Raw genomic sequence first — 9,579 nt, forward strand, 5'->3', positions numbered from 1 at the left:
TTAGTTAACCTAAGGACATCACACACATCCATGCGCGAGGCAGGATTCTAACCTGAAGACTGAAGCGCCTAGAACCGTTCGGCCACAATGGCCGGTGCCTATAACAATTCCTTGGGGAACGCCAGATATTATTCCTGTTTTACTCGATGACTTCCCACCAGTTATTACGAACTGTGACCTTTCTGGCAGGAAAGCCACACAACTGAGACGATAATCCATAGGCACGCAATTTGATTAGAAGCTGCTTATGAGGAACAATGTCAAAGGCCTTCTGGAAATCTAAAAATGTGCAATAAATTCGTCGTCCCCTGTTGATAGCACTCATTACTTCGTGAGAATAAAGAGCTAGTTGTGTTTCAAAAAACGATGTTGTCTGAATCGGCGTTGACTATTTGTCAATAAACAGTTTTCCTCGATGTGCTTCACGGTGTTCGAGCACAGTATACGTTTGGACGAGCCTGTTGGTTTGGTACAGCACTCAACCCAGCTGCAGGTAGCAGCTGTCATTTAGCAAGAGCCTGCTTACGTGGAGCGAGCGGTTGCCCACTTCCCGGAAAGGCGTGTATTTGAGGAGCTGGCGCCCAGCCGTTTGCGCGTGTTGCAACGCTGCCTGCCTCTAAAATAAAGATTCACTGCACGCCGGCTAGAGGGCACAGGCTGCAGAGGACAGACGGTTCCCATAAGCCTCTGGAGTCCACCTGGTACGCAGCCTCGAAATATATTTGATCGCCCTCTGCAATAATACAAGGCAACAATATGCTAAAAATCTGTGGTACGTTCCTTCAACAATAATAATAACTGTAACAATAAAATATCACACAAAAGAAAATTACAAGCAGAAGTACAGGGCTTGGAGAAAATTGAACTTTGAAACTTACACATAGGTGACAAAAATCATGGGATACCTCCTAATATCGTTCTGCCCGGCGTAGTGTAAAAACTAGATGTGGCATGGACCCAACAAGTTGTTGAAAGTCTCCTCCAGAAATATTATGCCACGTTGTCTCTATAGTCGTCCATAAATGCGAAAGTGTTGCCGGAACAGGATTTTGTACTCAAACTGACCGCTCGATTATGTTCCACAAATGTTCGAGGGGTTCATGTCGGCCCATCTGGGTGGCCAAATCATTCGCTCGATTTGCCCAGAATGTTCTTCAAACAAGTCGTGAACATCTGTGCCCCGGTGACACGGCACATAAAAAAAAACTTAACTCTGTCCGAACAGGTCATGAAGACCCAACGGTACCGTTTGGCCGCCGTGTATCCTCAGTCCACAGGCGTCAGTGGATGCGGGTATGCAGCGGCATGTGGTCAGCACACCGCTGTGCCGGCCGTTTATCAGTTTACGAGACCGGAGCCACTAGTTCTCAATCAAGTAGCTCCTCAGTTTGCTTCACAAGTGCCGAGTGCACCCAGCTTGCCAACAGCGCTCGGCAGACGGATGGTCACCCATCCAAGTGCTAGCCCAGCCCGGCAGCGCTTAACTTCGGTGATCCAACGGGAACCGATGTTACCACTGTGGCAAGGCCGTTGGCGATATGGCGCATTACCATGCATAAAAATTCGTTTTTGGGAACATCAAGTCTATGAATGGCTGCAAATGGTCTACAGGTACCCAAATGTAACCGTTTCTAGTCAATAATTGGCTCAGTTGGACCAGAGGACACAGTCCATTCCATGTAAACACAGCCCACACCACTGTGGAGCCATCACCAGCTTGCACAGTGCCTTGTTGACAACTTGGGTTCACAGCTTCGTGGGGTCTGCGCCACACTCAAACCCTACCATCAGCTCGTGCCAGCTAAAATTGTGACTCATCTGACCATGCCACGCTTTTCCAGTCGTCTAGGATCCTACCGATATTGTCACGAGCTCAGGAGATGCGATGCAGGCGTTGTCGTGGTGTTAGCAAGGGCACTTGCGTCTGTCGCCTGCTGCTATAATTAATGCCACATTTCGCCCCAATGTCCTAACGGACGCGTAAGTCTCACATTGATTTCTGTAGTTATTTCACGCAGTGCTCCTTGCCTGTTAGCTCTGGCAACTCTACGAAAACACCGCTGCTTTCGTCGTTAAGTGAAGGCCGCCGGCCACTGCATTGTCCGTGATGGGAGGTAAAGAGGTAACGCCTGAAATCTGGTATTCTTGGCACACTATTGACACTATGGATCTCGGAATACTGAATTCACTAATGATTTCCGAAATGGAATGTCCAATGCGTCTAGCTCCAATCACTATTCCCCGTTCAGTCAACTGAGTACAAATGACAGTTACGCCAATGCTCTGTCCTTTTATATCATGATGCCACCGCCATCTGTACGTGTGCATATCGCTATCCCCTGGCTTCTGTCGCCTGAATGTACGGCAGAAATATCATCTGACAGTGGCATGGTACCGGTGGGATCATAAGGTAGAAAATATACAATAAAATATTATCTCTCTTGAAGAAATACAGCAACCTGCCACTTTTTGTTCAACTTCGTCTATCGTTTGGGGCTTTCATCTATCCTCATTATAACTTACCCAAGGTAACATTTTTATCGCCTTAATTTAAAACGCTGCATCGGCGCTGTGTGAGGAAACAACTCGTTCCGTATCACGCTGCCCGAGTTGCAGATTTTCGCTTAATTAATAGTTAAGTGCACTTCTCTCATTTGTAGCTCCTTTTTCCGCCTTTATGTTCATCGTCTCGACTTTGTTGCCGCGCCAATTCGCAGTTGAGTCTTTGACGTTTCGGAAGACATTCACTTTCCTTCCCTCTTCTATTGAAGAGGGAAGGAAAATGAACAAATTGTAATGTGGGAATTATACTTCTGATTTATCGGTCGCCGGATAACAATTCTGCAGACATGACAATCGTAGAGGGAAAAAAGTCCGTAGTTTGGATATTGCTACTCCAGGTGGCAACAGAGACTACGAAGAAAAATTTGGAAGAATTTGCGAACCTAGATCAGAAAGTCGAGTTTCAGAAGCTGTGGCAAAACCACAAAAAATGAACCCAGCTCCGAAACATGTAACCGCAAGACCGCTGCGGTCGCAGGTTCGAATCCTGCCTCGGGCATGGATGTTTGTGATGTCCTTAGGTTAGTTAGGTTTAACTAGTTCTAAGTTCTAGGGGACTAATGACCTCAGCAGTTGAGTCCCTTAGTGCTCAGAGCCATTTGAACCGAAACATGTAGCCTGGGCATTTGGAAGAAATCTCGAAGAAATCTGCTAAGGACAGGTCCTACGACATCGGGGAATAACTTCCATAGTTCGAAAGAGAACTTAGAAGGTAAAAACTGTAGAGGGAGACAGAGAGAGATCTGATTACATCCAGCGAATTAGTGAGGATGTAGGCTGCAAGTCGTACTCCGAGATGAAAAGTTTGTCAGAAGAGAAGAATTCGTGGCGTGTCACCTTTGTTGCAATATGTGTTCTTTGTCCGCTGATGCATGATGCAGTCCTAGCCATTTGGGAAGTGTGCCACTAGTGATAAATATGCGAAATACAGCGTACTGATCTACGTTTACGTTAATAACATTCTTCATCAGCTATTTTGCGTCCGCTTCTGGATATATTGCTACTCTAGGCTTCTCCTTGCATCTCTTCAGCAATAATTACCCTTGTTGCTCCCGCAAATCTCCTGTCATTTACTCAGCTTCCAATAAGTCGTCGCCTCAGTCTTTTATCATCTTTTAGAACCTAGCTAACAACTTCATTGATTCATCTACCATCTGTTCGCCTCGCTACATGTTCCGACCACCTCCATTTTATTTTAATTGCTGTCATATTTACGATTTAGACTGTAGTCTGTTCCCTTGTCGATCTGTATGGTCTCCTAACATGCATCTCGCCACTGCTTGCTGATTTTCGCAATAAAAGCCGATCTCTGCAGCTTCCTGGCAGATTAAAACCGGATGTTTAACCGGGACTCAAACCTGACACCTTTGCCTTTCGTGGTCAGCAGGTCCACCGACTGCGGTGTCCAAACCCTACCCATAACCCCCCACTCAAGCCATACAGTGAGGTGATAAAAGTAACGGGATAGCGATATGCACATATACAGATGGCGGTAGTATCGCGTGCACAAGGTATAAAAGGGCAGTGCATTGACGGAGCTGCCGTTTGTTCTCAGGTGATTCACGTGATAAGGATTCCATGTGATAACGGCTGCACGACGGGCATCGGGAATTAACAAACTTTTAACGCGGAATGGTAGTAGGAGCTAGACGCATGGGACATCATTTCGGAAATCGTTAGGGAATTCCATATTCCTAGATCCACAGTGTCAAGAGCGTGCCGAGAACACTAAGACTTTAGACATTACCTCTCACCACGGACAACACAGTGGCCGATGGCCTTCACATAACGAACAAGAGCAGCAGCGTTTCCGCAGGGTTGTCAGTGCCAAGAGACAATCAACCTGAAATAACCGAGGAAATCAGTGTCGGACGTACGACGAAGTGTCCGTTAGGGAAATTCGGCGAAACGGGACATTAATTAGGCTATGGCAGCAGACAGCCGACGTAAGTGCCTTTGTTAACAGCACGACATGCCTGCAGCACCTCTCCAGGGCTCATGACCATATTGGTTGGACGCTAGACGACTGGAAAACTGTGGTCATGTGAATCCCGATTGTAAGAGCTGATGATAGGGGTCGACTGTGGCGCAGACCCCAGGAAACCATGGACGCAAAGTTGTCAACAAGGCACTGAGCAAGCTACTGGTGGTTCCATAACCGTGCGGGCTGGGTGCCCTTGTCCACGTAAACCGATCATTGACGGGAAACGGTTATGTTCGGCTACATAAGACTATTTGCAGCCATTCATGGACTTCATGTTTCCAGACAGCGGTGGCATGTCGCCGGGTCGCGATTGTTCGCGATTGGTTTGAAGAAAATTGTGGACAGTTCGAACGAATGATCTGGCCACCCACAGCGCCTCACCTAAACCCCACTGAACATTTATGAGACATAATCGAGAAGTCAATTCGTGCAAAAAATCGTGCACCGATTACACTTTTGCAGTTGTGGACGGCTATACGGCCGCGATGGTCTAGCGGTTCCGGCGCTCAGTCCGGAACCGCGGGACTGCTACGGTCGCAGGTTCGAATCCTGCCTCGGGCATGGATGTGTGTGATGTCCTTAGGTTAGTTGGGTTTAAGTAGTTCTAAGTTCTAGGGGACTGATGACCACAGATGTTAAGTCCCATAGTGCTCAGAGCCATTTGAACCATTTGGACGGCTATAGAGGATGCATGACTCAGTATTTCCGCAGAGGACTTCCAAAGACTTTCTGAGGCCATGCCACATCGTGTTTGTGTTTGCTTTTGTTACCAGTCCTGGTAATGTATATGACGGGTGTGAAACGCATTAGATGTCATGTGACCACTGGGAAAATAAAGGGAATAGCCGCGTACACGTTTGAGACAGCGTTATCAGTACCTAATAGAGTCTAAAAATGACCTAATTGCGTTTCTCTATTTGGCTAGCATCCGGATATGAAAATGACCCGATGTTGGACAGCGTGGGGACGTGTGGGCAGGCATACAAATCGTGAAGGTCCTGGTCGACCATTTGTGACCAAATGGGAGGATCACCTTACTGTGCCCCTAACCTCTTCACGTGTGCGCATGCCATCTGAGAACAAGTAATCGACTCCCTGCAGGTTTCTGTGTCATCCTGCGCCATTTGTCGGAGACTGGCAACAGCTCGATAGGCGAGTTTCTGTTTCATTTAGGCTGCCGTTAACACAACCCAAATGGCGGCATGTGGAGTGATGTGACTGGGAAACACGGACTTCCAATGAATGGCATCGCACTGTGTTCATTAATGACTCGCTCTTCTGTAAGATACCGGATGACCATCACCAGTGAGTGTGGCGGCAGGCTGGGAAGAAGCCCCATTCATCTAATGTTTCGGAGACGCACAGCGGTGTTGCTTCTGGCGTCGTAGGGCATGAGTTCAAGTTATGATAGACTGAGGAAACAATAGAACGCCACTGACGTCCAGTGTGTTCAGGTATTTGTTACTCTCATGCGAAAGAAATGTAGTTCATTTTTCAACAGGACAAGGCCCGCCTACACAGGTGTCTCTCTGAACTGTCTGGGCGTCGTCGAGATACTTCCAGGCCAGCAAGATCCCAGATCTGGCTAATAGGATATGGGAACGGACAGGTAGGGTAGCAATGATCAAGTGGGGAATGTTGGCCGTACGTCAATTATAGTTACTTTTGAAAAGTTTGGCATAGTTTTTGTACTTAATCAGAAATTTGTTCGAAGAATAGCAGGACAGACTGGTATGAAGCGTTCTCCTACGCACACAATTCTGAGAAACAGTTTGCACACGTTTCCATTCAAAATCAAAAGCACAGCACCAGCAACTAATATTTCAAACTTGTGTATAAAATTATTACATGTTTCAGAATAAGCGTAACGTTTATCACATTCTTCTGTCGAGCTTTGTTTTCATGTTATTTAATTTCATAATCACGAGTTCATTTGTTGAGCACTCTGTATCTACACTCCTAGAAATTGAAATAAGAACACCGTGAATTCATTGTCCCAGGAAGGGGAAACTTTATTGACACATTCCTGGGGTCAGATACATCACATGATCACACTGACAGAACCACAGGCACATAGACACAGGCAACAGAGCATGCACAATGTCGGCACTAGTACAGTGTATATCCACCTTTCGCAGCAATGCAGGCTGCTATTCTCCCATGGAGACGATCGTAGAGATGCTGGATGTAGTCCTGTGGAACGGCTTGCCATGCCATTTCCACCTGGCGCCTCAGTTGGACCAGCGTTCGTGCTGGACGTGCAGACCGCGTGAGACGACGCTTCATCCAGTCCCAAACATGCTCAATGGGGGACAGATCCGGAGATCTTGCTGGCCAGGGTAGTTGACTTACACCTTCTAGAGCACGTTGGGTGGCACGGGATACATGCGGACGTGCATTGTCCTGTTGGAACAGCAAGTTCCCTTGCCGGTCTAGGAATGGTAGAACGATGGGTTCGATGACGGTTTGGATGTACCGTGCACTATTCAGTGTCCCCTCGACGATCACCAGTGGTGTACGGCCAGTGTAGGAGATCGCTCCCCACACCATGATGCCGGGTGTTGGCCCTGTGTGCCTCGGTCGTATGCAGTCCTGATTGTGGCGCTCACCTGCACGGCGCCAAACACGCATACGACCATCATTGGCACCAAGGCAGAAGCGACTCTCATCGCTGAAGACGACACGTCTCCATTCGTCCCTCCATTCACGCCCGTCGCGACACCACTAGAGGCGGGCTGCACGATGTTGGGGCGTGAGCGGAAGACGGCCTAACGGTGTGCGGGACCGTAGCCCAGCTTCATGGAGACGGTTGCGAATGGTCCTCGCCGATACCCCAGGAGCAACAGTGTCCCTAATTTGCTGGGAAGGGGCGGTGCGGTCCCCTACGGCACTGCGTAGGATCCTACGGTCTTGGCGTGCATCCGTGCGTCGCTGCGGTCCGGTCCCAGGTCGACGGGCACGTGCGCCTTCCGCCGACCTCTGGCGACAACATCGATGTACTGTGGAGACCTCACGCCCCACGTGTTGAGCAATTCGGCGGTACGTCCACCCGGCCTCCCGCATGCCCACTATACGCCCTCGCTCAAAGTCCGTCAACTGCACGTACGGTTCACGTCCACGCTGTCGCGGCATGCTACCAGTGTTAAAGACTGCGATGGAGCTCCGTATGCCACGGCAAACTGGCTGACACTGACGGCGGCGGTGCACAAATGCTGCGCAGCTAGCGCCATTCGACGGCCAACACCGCGGTTCCTGGTGTGTCCGCTGTGCCGTGCGTGTGATCATTGCTTGTACAGCCGTCTCGCAGTGTCCGGAGCAAGTATGGTGCGTCTGACACACAGGTGTCAATGTGTTCTTTTTTCCATTTCCAGGAGTGTATATTAGCAGTTAGGTTCTAATTCCTTTAGGAAATATGTTAATAATATTGAATGTATAATATAGTGCAGATAATCGCTTAGGCTGATGACATAGATGTAGTACCAAGAACCCGAAAGTCAGTTGAAGAAACACATATCGCCTTTAAACTGGCTAGCAGGAACAGGGAGAACACTCAATACGTATCTGCTGAAAAGGCACGCACGGAGCTCATGCCGGCCTCAATAACAGTGGGAAACTATACCTATGAGACAGCTGAGCAGTTCAAGTATCTGTATTCGACAATAAACTACTCGAACGATACTCTCAATGAAATCAGGGACTATTAGTAGTCAATAGGCTCTGATTTGCTCTAACTAGTCTCTTATCATCAAGGCTCTTGACCAGCATCACCAAGTTGCTCGTCTACAAAACACTTACGAATATAAGACAATTTCTCACATATGGCTCCGAAACTTGTACCCCAGCAACAAAAGACATCGAAACGCTGGACAGGTTTGAAAGAAAGGTCCTTCGAAGAATCAGGGGACCAAATTGTGAAAGATAAATTTGGAGGAAATGACACAAAAATGAGTTGTACATCGTTTACAAAGACCCATCTATCAGAAAAATATTTAAACCATCCAGATCGAAGTAGGCTGGGTATGTAGCACGGATGAGAGATGCGGAAGTACCCAAAAAGTTCACTTGGAAGTCCAGGAGGACAGGGCGTGGTCGGGCGAGAATAAGGTGGCAGGATGGAATTACTGGAAAAGGAGTGTAGGAACTGGAAGCTATGCAACGGACTGAGATAAATCGCGGAAAAATGTTGAATAGGCCAAGGCTCACGTATAATACACTCACGGAAAAAACTACAACAATAAGGAGTTGTGTGACATAAACGAAAGTTGGTAGTCCTGTTTCTACATCAGAGAAATGATGTCTATTCAAATTCCGTGCCAGTCGCATAAGTGGCGCCACTATGAGGATGCAAATCAGGTTTCCTTTAAATACACGCTGGAAACGTCAAGAGCGTCATTTAGATTTGGACGTGGTGAGTATGCACTTAAAGTGACAAAGGCGCCATTATCACCACCTTAGTGAGTTTGAATGACGCCGTGTAATAGGACTATGAGAAGCTGCATGTTCCTTCTGCGATACTGCACAAAGACTTGGAAGGCATGTAGCCACAATAAAGTATTGCTGGCAGCGGTGGTCATGAGAATGTACAATCGTAAGAAGACCCGGGTCCGGCACTACTGGGGAGGGGAGATCATGGTGTTCGGCGTATGGCTCTCGGGCTTCGTACTGCATCTGCAGCAGCAATTTGATTAGCACTTGGCACTATTTCGAGGACAGCTCCGAGCAGACGCCCTGTAGCATGCAGAGTTACTAAACTCAGCCTTCCGAAATGCCTTCGCAAAAGAAGACGAAGTAAATATTCCAGAATTCGAATCGAGAACAGCTGCCAACATGAGTAACGTAGAAGTAAATATCCTCGGAGTAGTGAAGCAACTCAAATCACTTAATAAAAGCAAGTCTTCTGGTACAGACTGTATACTAATTAGGTTCCTTTCGGAGTATGCTGATGCATTAGCTCCCTACTTAACAATCATATACAACCGTTCGCTTGACGAAAGATCCGTACCCAAAGACTGGAAAGTTGCACAGGTCACACC

General features: G+C 47.8%; 1 pseudogene; it reads right to left on the bottom strand.

Annotated features, from left to right (window-relative positions):
• Positions 1 to 1,418: 1,418 nt before the first annotated feature.
• On the bottom strand, positions 1,419 to 1,535 carry LOC126485490 (5S ribosomal RNA; annotated as a pseudogene).
• Between the last annotated feature and the right edge of the window lie 8,044 nt (positions 1,536 to 9,579).

Source organism: Schistocerca serialis, chromosome 6, assembly GCF_023864345.2.
Source record: "Schistocerca serialis cubense isolate TAMUIC-IGC-003099 chromosome 6, iqSchSeri2.2, whole genome shotgun sequence".
Lineage (NCBI taxonomy): Eukaryota > Metazoa > Arthropoda > Insecta > Orthoptera > Acrididae > Schistocerca > Schistocerca serialis.